This window comes from Oncorhynchus gorbuscha, linkage group LG19, assembly GCF_021184085.1.
Source record: "Oncorhynchus gorbuscha isolate QuinsamMale2020 ecotype Even-year linkage group LG19, OgorEven_v1.0, whole genome shotgun sequence".
Taxonomy (NCBI): Eukaryota; Metazoa; Chordata; class Actinopteri; order Salmoniformes; family Salmonidae; genus Oncorhynchus; species Oncorhynchus gorbuscha.
In genome coordinates, this window is record NC_060191.1 from 39,278,757 (window position 1) to 39,291,633 (window position 12,877).

The 12,877-nt window shown below is 44.6% G+C and overlaps 1 protein-coding gene across 9 annotated transcripts in view; it reads left to right on the top strand.

Moving 5' to 3' along the window:
- The window catches only part of LOC124004756 (rap1 GTPase-activating protein 2-like), a 128,821-nt gene that overhangs the window by 70,425 nt on the left and 45,519 nt on the right, over positions 1 to 12,877 (top strand). The gene's annotated exons all lie outside the window — the stretch shown is intronic.

Here is a 12,877-nt window from a genome sequence, read left to right on the forward strand (position 1 = left end):
GTGCTTCTCTGTGCAGTAGAGAGTTCTGACAATTACTTTGTGTGTGTGTGCGTACCTGCTTGCGTGCGTGCGTGCGTACATTTGTGTGTGTGTGTGTGTGTGTGTGTGTGTGTGTGTGTGTGTGTGTGTGTGTGTGTGTGTGTGTGTGTGTGTGTGTGTGTGTGTGTGTGTGTGTGTGTGTGTGTGTGTGTGTGTGTGTGTGTGTGTGTGTGTGTGTGTGTGTGTGTGTGTGTGTGTGTGTGTGTGTGTGTGTGTGTGTGTGTGTGTGTGTGTGTGTGTGTGTGTGTGTGTGTGTGTGTGTGTGTGTGTGTTCATGCCAAAAATGTGTATTTGTGCTTGACAGCAAGAGAGTGCGTTTTCATGTGTGTTCTGTCCTAATTTCCCTGTCACACATCCCTAACTCTAATGCACACAACACATCAATACTCAAAGCCAATTCAATACTCAAAGCCATTTCAATACTCAAAGCCAATTCAATACTCAAAGCCAACTCTTAAAGTTCCAAAGCAGTCGTTTATTTTATCTCAATATCAAATAATTTCTGGGTAACAATAAAGTACCTTACTGTGATTGTTTTCAATTTTAAAAAAAAAATATATATTTTTTTATCAAAGAGACATTTCTCAAACCAGAATTTTGCTACTACTGCCTGTCTGGGAGTGGTCTGAGTGGGGAGGGGAAAACTGAAAACTAGCTGTTATTGGTAGAGAGGTTTGGAAATATCTTTCTTATTGGTCTATTAACTAATTTACCGCCTGGTGATGTCAATAGGCAGGAGGCAGGCCAAAACACCATCCCATCGAAACAGGGAGACATTTCAGGTGGTCTTTTCAAACAGCTCTTACATTAAAAAGTCATTTCCATAATTTTCACAATTTCACAGTATTATTCCAACTAGGGCTGTGGCAGTCATGAAAGTCCATCAGCTGGTGATCGTCAAGCAAATAACTGCCGAACTCACGGTAATTGTCCGTTATTTAACATAAACCCATTTAGCATCTCCTGGCTTCCATGCATAGACTACAAGCTACTGATGCAGACCTTTGGAACATCTACATTTTAAATAGTATAAATCCATGTAATATAGCCTACACCATCACAATACATCCATGATTTATTGTAGACAGGTCTAAAGAAACATGATATGAAGAAAATCTAGTCGTCTATTTCAGAAGAACAGAAGAGCATACCCTGAGTTGTCCTTATGTTCGGGTCCTGATCTGGCTATGCCGAATGGCTGTGGGCAACGCTAGTTCATTTAGCAGACAAGATTCGCTTAGAATTTCGTGGCGTTATTTTACAGTATGAAGAATACAATTAAACATAGCTGAATAAAATAGAAAGGATATCTTCTCCAAACGATTTGAGGGAGTGAACACACGCAGCTATTCTGTGTTGAGTGATACCAAAGAAACATGTAGAGTTATTTATGTAACTTTAGTTGTGATACAAACATTAGGGTATATGTTTAGATGTCTCATACATTGTAAGGCCGCATGATGCGACTCTAATGTTTGATTTGAAAAAAGTCGCATAAAAGCCTTTGCCGGCCAGTGGCGGTTGTGCCCTTGGGCTGAATATAATAATGATAATTCCCAGCACTCACATGGCTCTCCGTCACGTGATCGGGTCTTTTTCACAGGATACAAGTGAAGACAGACACATCATGGACCCAACTGCGAGCGGCCTTATCCAATTCCGAGGCGCGTTTTGAAGATATTGGAAGAACTGTCCACATTTACTTTTCGTCAGCCAACAAGATGAGTAGCAAAAGCACTAGGCTATGTCAATCTACTATCCCCCCACAATACTGAAGCTGAACTATTCTATTCTGTGCGAGAAATAAATATTCCAAACATTTTCTGGGACAGTTGTGGGTTGCGATAGATCCCAAACCACGAGCATCAAAAAAACATTTATAAGCAATAAGGCTGACACAACAGATCAGACCGTTTAGCTTAAAGTGTTGATAAACTATTAGGCTATTTCTACACATTATAAGCGCAGCAATGCGCACAAGGCAGTAGGCTAAAAGCGCAAATGATCCGTTAGCGGGAGAACACCATTCTGAAAAGTGACCAGGAATGTGATTATGCATGCAATGCTTTTATTATAAAAGTGTGTTTTGTTATGGTGAAAATTTTAAATGATCTTCCCCAAACTTGAAACTCATGTGCTGCTTAAGATGGGCATCATTCATCATTCAGTGATAGGCTAATATTGTCACCCGTCAGACTATTCTTGATTTACTATACTCCTGTTGAAAAGAGAAGCAATGTGCTTAATGTTATGAAAGTTGAGAAATAAATATAGTAGGCCTAGCCTATAGAAAGCTGATGGGAGCCTCCTCTTTTTAATAGAGGCCATCACTCTTCTCCCGCAATTGCATAGCCTTTAGAAATGTTGCGCAACATGAGCTCATGGGCTCTCGTGTGTTTGTGTTTGATTCGTTTTTTGATCACATTTGCATTGATGTCAGAGTGATTAGAGGGACAATAGAGTACTGAGTACCAGGTAATTAAAACGTTTGGTCGGCTACTAATGACCGCCAGGACCATCAGAGCTGGGAGAAGCCTAATCACCGTGACTAAACGGTCACATGGAATTTGACTGCCGTTATGACTCGTGACCGCCGTTGTGGCGGTAATATGGTCACCTTAACAGCCCTAATTCCAACCTCATAGTGTGGAAATATATATATAAAACACAAGAAAATCTATTTTTTACCGCACTGTGCCTTTAAAAACGGTCTCATTTTCGATACAAGGCACATGGTTTCCTCTTAGACAGGACTGCCCAACCCTGTTTCTGGAGCGCTACCGTCCTGTAGGTTTTTGCTCCAACCCTAATCTAGCACACCTGATTCTAATAATTAGCCGGTTGATAAGATGAATCAGGTTAGTAACACCTGGGGTTGGAGCGAAAACCTACAGGAGGGTAGAGCTCCAGGAAAAGGATTCGACCACCATGTTCCAGCACCAATGGTTGTATTCACTGGCCTGGAGGAGTGCGTGTACTGGTCCGGAGTCAGTGAAAGATGATTTTGATATGAATCATCTGTATCGGCTCTGGCATTAATGCAGTTATCCCGTGATTGTGTGGTTCAATGTCCGATGTCTATTCTCCTCCCAGCAGTTTCCTGTGCTGAACGTAATCAGTCTGGTAATACAACCGGATCGAACGCTTCATATACACAGTGTATCTCCGCTTACGTTGTGATCTGGAGATGAGGCAAGGGGATATTATGTTATCGTCAGGCGGTTTTGATTTCATTTGTGTGTGCATGCTATATAGAAATGCTGACTGTTAAGACTACCCATTACAGAATGCCTTCGGCGATGGCAGCTGTCTGCTTCTTCCCTTTGAGATCTGGGCCCACATTCATTAAGCATCTCAGAGGAGGATTGCTGATCTCGGATCAGTTTGGCCTTTTTTCATCTTAGTGAATACTATTACACGGACGCAGGGGCACCTGATCCTAGATCAGCGATCCTTATCTGAGACGCTTTATGAATACAAGCCCCTGGAGTCCACAGCACTGCTCTTCTTATTGAGTTTGGGATTCCGTACTGAGAGAAGGTGCCTTTCTAAGAGGTCTTTATCTCAGCAAGGTTTGGTCAATCAAAGTGTTTACACAGTGTTCTGCGATTGATTTTCTTCCCTTTTTCGATTTTGTTGCCGCGGCAGTAATTATTTTCCCAACTTTATTCAGGTTTCATTTGGGAGAACAAATCAATCTCCCGCAGTATACCCTCCACTCTCTAGGACGGTGGAGCAAGGTGTGTGTGTACATGTGTTCCTCAGCCGTTCGGTTGACTGGCTGGGCTCCACTCTCCACTCTTTGACCCCTTTATCTATAAATAGCCTTTATATCCATCTGACCCACTGGGCAAAAACTGGTTCAATCAACGTTGTTTCCATTTCATTTCAACCCCAAATTAGATGTGATGATGTTGAATCAAGGTGGAAAACTGATTGGATTTGCAAAAAGTCATCAACGTAAACGTAAGGGAGTTTAGTATTTTTTTCCACCAAACTTTTAACCTAAATCCAATGACGGTGACATTTTTGGTTGATTTCACGTTGAATTCACGTTACTTGGCAACTCAACCAAATGTAAATCAAAACTAGACGTTGAACTGACTGTGACCAGTTGGGAGTGAGTCCCAGCAAGAAACAGGAAGTAGCCCTCTTGACCTCTTCAGTTACCTGGGTGCCTATTGGATTCCTTATGGCTTATGAGCAATTGGACCCCAGTAGCCTATGTGGAGATGAGAGGTCCTTGTCTGGCTACTGGTCCCCCCAGGCTACTACTGTATATGCTAACATTATAGGGTTCCTTGCAGGCTACTAGCCCCGCAGTGCCCAGTGAATAGGTAAGAGGCCTTCAATGTGCCACTGGGCTTATTGGCTCCTCCTAACCCTTTGTGGAGGCCACTAAATCCTTGTTAAACTACTGTTCCCATATACCTGAAAAATGAAAGGGTCCTGATTGACTACTGCCACCATAGTGTGCTAACATTTTAGAGGTATATGATTAGCTACTGACTCCCCTGTGGCCAGTGCTGAGGTAAGGGTTTCTTCAAAGTGCCACTTCACTTGTGTTAGCTACATACTGGGAGTCATGAGCCATCATCCCAGCCTGCAGAATGTAGCCCTTTCAACACCTCACACACTGACGTTCATTACATTAAACCATAGGTCTGTGTCTGACTGTCCGTGGCGCTGGACGGCCTATCTGATCTGCTAGGATAGATGGGAGGAACAAGCACATCCATCCTCACTGCTATTTTTACACCGGGCAGATCTCCTATTGATACAGGGCTATGTCAGTGTATAATTTATACATACTGTAGAGTACTCCGCCATGGTCATGATTGATGCAGCTATGTATGCCGGCTATGTCTGCCACGGTGAATGATAATGATGATGATGATGATGATCGTTAACTTGATGGCTCAGTCTAAAGGCTGATGCTGCTTATGTCCAGCATACAGACAGTTCAATGGTTGGGCAGTGCGCTAGACTCTCCTCTGTTCTCCGCAGACGTTAGTGAACTAATCATCAAGCCTTTGACTAATTGAATTATTAGGTGTGCCAGTTTAGGGTTTAAACAAAAATGTGAAACGTCCGGGAGGCGAGGAGAGGGAAACCCTGCGCTAATGGATGGGTTGCAACTGATTTCTCTCAGCCCTGATGTCCTGCTGGCAGATTCATGTATTTCCTAATTTTTGTTTTTGCTGTCTAATAGGCCACATGTTAAGTTCATTAGAGGAATGATTGGGCTTCTGTAATTGTAATTCTGGGGTATCATCAACTTCATTATTGAGTTTCGTAAACAAATATCTGTATCTGGCTGGAAATAGAACATCACAATTAGGGGCCATTGTCCTCCCTCCCTCCCCCTCCCTCCCTCCCTCCCTCCCCCTCCCTCCCTCCCTCCCTCCCTCCCTCCCTCCCTCCCTCCCCCTCCCTCCCTCCCTCCCTCCCTCCCTCCATCTCCCTCCCTCTCCATCTCCTGTCTCTTTCCCCGTGCGCCCTCTCTCTTTCTCTCTCTCACTCTCTCCCTATCCCCCTCTCAATTTCAATTCAGCTTAAGGAAACATGGTTACATTGTCAAAGCAAGAAATGGATAATAAAGAAAAGTGAAATAAACAATCAAAAATGAACTCTCTCCCTCTCTCACTCTCTCCTCCTCCCTCACTAGCTCACCCTTCCCTTCCCCCTCCCCCTCCCCTGTTTATGTGTTAATTTTAGCTGAGGCAGGTACAGTACACTGTGTGCAGTGCCTGTCATCTCTCCAGGGTGTAATCAGTATGTGAAACAAGGAGGCATGTTGGTGGAACGTTAGGTAAACAGATGTAATTAGAATTGAATCAGGTCCAATTAAAAACAATAAAGAAGGAGTTGGGTGATGATTGTGAAAGAGTTAGGCAAGATAATGAAGGGTGTTTATTGGGCGATACAAAATAGGAGACATATCCTAGGTAGAGGTCGACCGATTATGATTTTTTTCAGCGCCGATACCGATTATTGGAGGACCAAAAAAGCCGATACCGATTGATAGGCCGATTGTTTTATTTATTTATTTGTAATAATGACAATTACAACAATACTGAATGAACACTTATTTTAACTTAATATAATACATCAATAAAATCAATTTAGCCTCAAGTAAATAATGAAACATGTTCAATTTGGTTTAGATAATGCAAAAACAAAGTGTTGGAGAAGAAAGTAAAAGTGCAATATGTGCTATGTAAGAAAGCTAACGTTTCAGTTCCTTGCTCAGAACAATGAGAACATATGAAAGCTGGTGGTTCCTTTTAACATGAGTCTTCAATATTCCCAGGTAAGAAGTTTTAGGTTGTAGTTATTATATGAATTATAGGACTATTTCCCTCTATACCATTTGTATTTCATTAACCTTTGACTATTAGATGTTCTTATAGGCACTTTAGTATTGCCAGTGTAACAGTATAGCTTCCGTCCCTCTCCTCGCTCCTCCTGGGCTCGAACCAGCAACACAACGACAACAGCCAACATCGAAGCAGCGTTACCCATGCAGAGCAAGGGGAACAACTACTAGAAGGCTGAGAGCGAGTGACATTTGAAACGCTATTAGCGCGCGCTAACTAGCTAGCCATTTCACTTCGGTTACACCAGCCTCATCTCGGGAGCTGATAGGCTTGAAGTCATAAACAGCGCAATGCTTGATGCACAACGAAGAGCTGCTGGCAAAACGCACAAAAGTGCTGTTTGAATGAATGTTTACACGCCTGCTTCTGCCTACCACCCCTCAGTCAGATACTTAGATACTTGTATGCTTGTATGCTCAGTCAGATTATATGCAACGCAGGACACACTAGATAATATCTAGTAATATCATCAACCATGTGTAGTTAACTAGTGATTATAATTGATTGCTTTTTATAAGATAAGTTTAATGCTAGCTAGCAACTTACCTTGGCTTACTGCATTGTCGTGACATGCAGTCTCCTTGTGGAGTGCTACGAGAGAGACGCAGGTCGTTATTGCGTTGGACTAGTTAACTGTAAGGCTGCAAGATTGGATCCCCCGAGCTGACAAGGTGAAAATCTGTCGTTCTGTCCCTGAACGAGGCAGTTAACCCACCGTTCCTAGGCCGTCATTGAAAATAAGAATGTGAAAATAAGAATGTGTTCTGAACTGACTTGCCTGCGATGCAGTGCCTGAGACCGCTGCACCATTCGGGAGGCCTGAGTCCACACACTTTTATTTATTAATTGTCTGGTTTGTGTGTGTCTGCGTTCGTTCGTGTGTGTGTGTGTGGTTGTCAAAGTGTTAGTGCTCAAAAGAATCTCTAGCTTTAACCTTCCCATTCACTATCAGGTCTATTCTCTCTCTCTCTCTTTCTCTCTCTCTCTCTCTCTCTCTCTCTCTCTCTCTCTCTCTCTCTCTCTCTCTCTCTCTCTCTCTCTCTCTCTCTCTCTCTCTCTCTCTCTCTCTCTCTCTCTCTCTCTCTCTCTCCCCCTCCCTCCCTTCTGTTTTCCTTTGTCATGCTGCGTCTCCCTCCTTCGCTCCACCCCTCCCGGAGAGAGAGCCATTCACGGTGACGCAGGACCTGTTTCATTAGTACCACCGAGACAGGCAGCAAGGAAAGACTACGCCACCACTGTCTCTCACACACTGTCTCAAGCACACACTGTCTCTGTCTGGGAGCAGTGTGTGTGTGTGTGTGTGTGTGTGTGTGTGTGTGTGTGTGTGTGTGTGTGTGTGTGTGTGTGTGTGTGTGTGTGTGTGTGTGTGTGTGTGTGTGTGTGTGTGTGTGTGTGTGTGTGTGTGTGTGTGTGTGTGTGTGTGTGTGTGTGTATGTGTATTTGTGTTTGTGTGTGTGTATGTTGAGACTTGGCCGTTATTAAAGCTAAGCCCAGACAACAGTGACCAGCCCCAGGGGCAAGGGTCTGAACAAAGTTTTCCACTCAGGTCAGCTCTGAGCTACAAAAGTTTGGAGTCTGGAAATTGACATTTTCTAATAATATGTTTCTCTGGAGCTGTAGCAGTTGCTATGTACACTCTGTGTATCTCTGTCAACTGCGTAAACGGGGGAAGGAAGCCAACTTCTCCTGCTTGTACTTGTACTCTGTTTAGTTTGTGTCCACCATTGGCTCAGTGTTAACTGCTAGCAACATCTTGAGACAGTGCTACATTGTGTTGGTACTTAGGGCTGACCCTATGGAAAGCATTGGAGAAGCCTGGGGTGGCTGGGCCACTGGAAGGCAAAGTCTGGGGCATGACCACTTGTTTCCAGCACTCCGCTCACCGGGCCCGGTGCTCATACTAACAGCTCAAAGAACAAAGGAGAGAGAGGAGGAGAGGGAGTGAGAGAAAGAGGAAGAGAAGTAAGAGAGTAAGAGAAAGAGGGGGTTTCAGAGGAAGAAAGAAAAAGAGAGAGGGAGTGAGAGAAAGAGGGAAGAAGCCAGAGCTGGCTATTCTTTGCAGCATGTTTCTCTTTCAGAATGGAAAGATCAGCAGTCGAATGTAGTCAAGTGCTTTCTTGTTTCCTTTGAACACTGTGGCGTGAGCATGTTACTTTCACACATTGAAGCTATTACATTGTCCAATGGCGAGACGGCTGAATTAGTTCCCAAATACCAGAGAAATAAGTTGCATGCTGGTCTCCTTGTTCCACTTACTGTGAAGCAGATGGAGATACAGCACTGCATGTTATGTATCTCTCTGATATTGATATCCACTATTGATCTCAGGTAGAATTTCCTCCTGCAATAATTTAGCCTTTTGATGATGTTGTCATTGTGCCTTTGAGGTTTTTCTTCCCATCAAGTTTCTTTTGGTGTTGATATTGAGTACTGATATTCGGGAAGAATGTCCTACAAACCTTTTGCATGTGTTGTTATCTTAATTCTATAGTATTTTTACCATTTATTTTAGCTGCTAGCTAAGGAATGACGCCATAGGGGATAGCTGCCGTTTTACTCCGAACCTATTTTGCTATTTTGTGTGTTTTTTCACGTTGTTTGTCACTTATTTTGTACTTAATGTTTCTGCCACCGTCTCTTATGACTGAAAATAACTTCTGGATATCAGAACAGCGATTTCTCACCTCGAACTGGACAAATATTTTTTGTTTAATTAGTCAGACGCGAAGGATTTACTGCTGATACCAGACCAGGCTCAAATCCCTGTCATTCACATGAAGAGACGCCAATTCAGGGGACGCAGATCCGGGTGCCTTGTGAAAATTTGTCAGTGAGTGGGTAACCCGCCGCTACCATCCGTCCTATTGGCAAACGTGCAATCATTGGAAAATAAACTGGATGAGCTCCGTTCAAGACTATCCTACCAACAGGACATTAACAACTGTATTATCTTATGTTTCACTGAGTTGTGACTGAACGATGACATGGATAATATACAGTTTGCTGGGTTTTCTGTGCATCGGCAAGGCAGAACAGCTACCTCCAACAGGTGCGCAGAATCTAATATTAGCCAACTCGCTGTTGGCTGGGCTCCCTGCCTGTGCCATTAAACCCCTTCAACTCATCCAGAACGCCGCAGCCCGTCTGGTGTTCAACCTTCCCAAGTTCTCTCACGTCACCCCGCTCCTCCGTTCTCTCCACTGGCTTCCAGTTGAAGCTCGCATCCGCTACAAGACCATGGTGCTTGCCTACGGAGCTGTGAGGGGAACGGCACCTCAGTACCTCCAGGCTCTGATCAGGCCCTACACCCAAACAAGGGCACTGCGTTCATCCACCTCTGGCCTGCTCGCCTCCCTACCACTGAGGAAGTACAGCTCCCGCTCAGCCCAGTCAAAACTGTTCGCTGCTCTGGCCCCCCCAATGGTGGAACAAACTCCCTCACGACGCCAGGACAGCGGAGTCAATCACCACCTTCCGGAGACACCTGAAACCCCACCTCTTTAAGGAATACCTAGGATAGGATAAGTATTCCCCCCCCCCTTTAAGATTTAGATGCACTATTGTAAAGTGACTGTTCCACTGGATGTCATAAGGTGAATGCACCAATTTGTAAGTCGCTCTGGATAAAATGTAAATGTAAAGAAGTCTTGAGGTTTTGGTCGCCTGATGTAGACTATCTCATGATAAGCTGTAGACCACACTATTTACCAAGTGTTTTCATCTATATTTTTCGTAGCTGCCTATTTACCACCACAAACCAATGTTGGCGCATTCAATGATCTGTATAATGCCATAATGCTCATCCTGAAAATGTTCCTAGTGGCCGGGGACTTTAATGCAGGAAAACTTAAATCAGTTTTACCTAATTTCTACCAGCATGTCATGTGCAACCAGAGGAAAAAAACTCTAGACCACCTTTACTCAACATACAGAGATGCCTACAAAGCTCTTCCTCACCCTCCATTTGGCAAATCTGACCATAATTGTATCCTCCTAATTCATGCTTATAAGCAAAAACTAAAGCAGGAAGCACCAGTGACTCTCTCAATATGGAAGTGGTCAGATGTCGCAGATGTCAGCACAGACTGGAATGTGTTCCAGGATTAATCCAAGGGCATTGAGGAGTGTACCACATGAGTCACTGGCTTCATCAATAAGTGCATCGATGACATCATCCCCATTGTAACCGTACGTACATACCCCAACCAGAAGCCATGGATTACAGGCAACATTCGCACTGAGCTAAAGGGTAGAACTGCCGCTTTCAAGGAGTGGGACTCTAACCCGGACGCTTATAAGAAATCCCGCTATGCCCTCCGACGAACCATCAAACAGGCAAAGCGTTAATACAAGATTAAGATTGAATAATACTACTCCGGCTCAGACGCTCGTCAGATGTGGCAGGGCTTGCAAACTATTACGAACTACAAAGGGAAGCCTAGATGCGAGTTGCCCAGTGACACGAACCTACCAGACGAGCTAAATTACTTCTATGTGCACCTTCAGGGGAAGAAACGCTGAAGCATGCATGAGAGCACCAGCTGTTCCGGACGACTGTGTGATCGCGCTCTCCGTAAACGATGTGAGTAAGACCTTTATACAGGTCAACATTCACAAAGCCGCAGGGCCATATAGATTACAAGGACGTGTACTCTGAGCATGCGCTGACCAACTGGTAAGTGTCTTCACTGACATTTTCAACCTGTCCCTGAACGAGTCTGTAATACCTACATGTTTCAAGCAGACCACCATAGTCCCTGTGCCCAAGAACACCAAGACAACCTGCCTAAATGACTACCGACAAGTAGCACTCACGTCTGTAGCCATGAAGTGCTTTGAACGGCTGGTCATGGCTCACATCAACACCATCATCCAAGAACCCTAGACCCACTCCAATTCAAAACACCGCCCCAACAGATCCACAGATGATGGAATCTCTATTGCTATACACATTGCCCTTTCCCACCTGGACAAAAGGAACACCTACACGAGAATGCTGTTCATTGACTACAGCTCAGAGTTCAACACCATAGTGCCCTCAAAGCTCATCACTAAGCTAAAGATCCAGGGACCAAACACCTCCCTCTGCAACTGGATCTTGGACTTCCTGATGGGCCACCCTCAGGTGGTAAGGGTAGGCAACAACACATCTGCCACGCTGATCCTCAACAGGGCCACTCAGGGGTGTGTTCTTAGTCCCCTATGGTACTACCTGTTCACCCATGACTGTGTGGCCAAGCACAACTCCAACACCATCATTAAGTTTGCAGACGACACAACAGTGGTAGGCCTGATCACCGACCATGATGAGACAGCCTAGAGGGAAGAGGTCAGAGACCTGGCAGTGTGGTGCCAGGACAACAACCTCTCCCTCAATGTGATCAAGACTAAGGAAATGATCGTGGACTACAGGAAAAGAAGGGCCGAGCACGCCCCCATTCTCATTGACTGGTCTGTAGTGGAGCAGGTTGAGAGCTTCAAGTTCCTTGGTGTCCACATCACCAACAAACTATCATGGTTGAAACACACCAAGACACCAAAAATATTTATCATGGGTCCTCAGATCCTCAAAAAGTTATACAGCTGCATCATCGAGAGCATGATGAGACTCCCTAGAGGGAAGAGGTCAGAGACTGGTTGCACCCCCTCCTGGTATGGCAACTGCTCGGCATTCGACCGCAAGGCTCTACAGAGGGTAGTGCGTACGGCCCAGTGCATTACTGGGGCCAAGCTTCCTGTCATCCAGGACCTTTATACCAGGCGGTATCAGAGGAAGGCCCAGGAAAATGCCAAAGACACCAGCCACCCTAGTCATGGACTTGCTACAGCACGGCAAGCGGTACCGGAGCGCCAAGTCTCGGCCCAAAAGGCTCCTTAACAGATTCTACCCCCGAGCCATAAGATCCGAGAGCAGCTAATCAAATGGCTACCCGGACTATTTGCATTGACCAAAATTCCCCCTTTTTATTACTGCTCCTGCGACTCTCTGTTTATTATCTATACATAGTCACTAACTCTACCTACATGTACATATTACCTCAATTACCTCGACCAACCTGTACCCCTGCACATTGACTCGGTACCGGTACCCCCTGTATTTATAGCCCTGTAATTGATATTTTATTTAGCAAATATTTTCTTAACTCAAATGTTTCTATTTAAAAAAAATATCACCTTTATTTAACCAGGTAAGCTGCGACCTGGACAAGATAAAGCAAAGCAGTGCCAGGATGAGGTAGATTGGGTGGGCTATTAACAGATGGGCTATGTACAGCTGCAGCGATCGGTTAGCTGCTCAGATAGTTGATGTTTAAAGTTAGTGAGGGAAATATAAGTATAAACAGTTGGAGTATAACCAACTGCAATAAACTAAATGAGTGTGGTCTCTCCAGTCCACATTAATGCTTGGACCACACTGACTTGACACACGAGAGGGGAATGAAATCCAGTGTTTGATA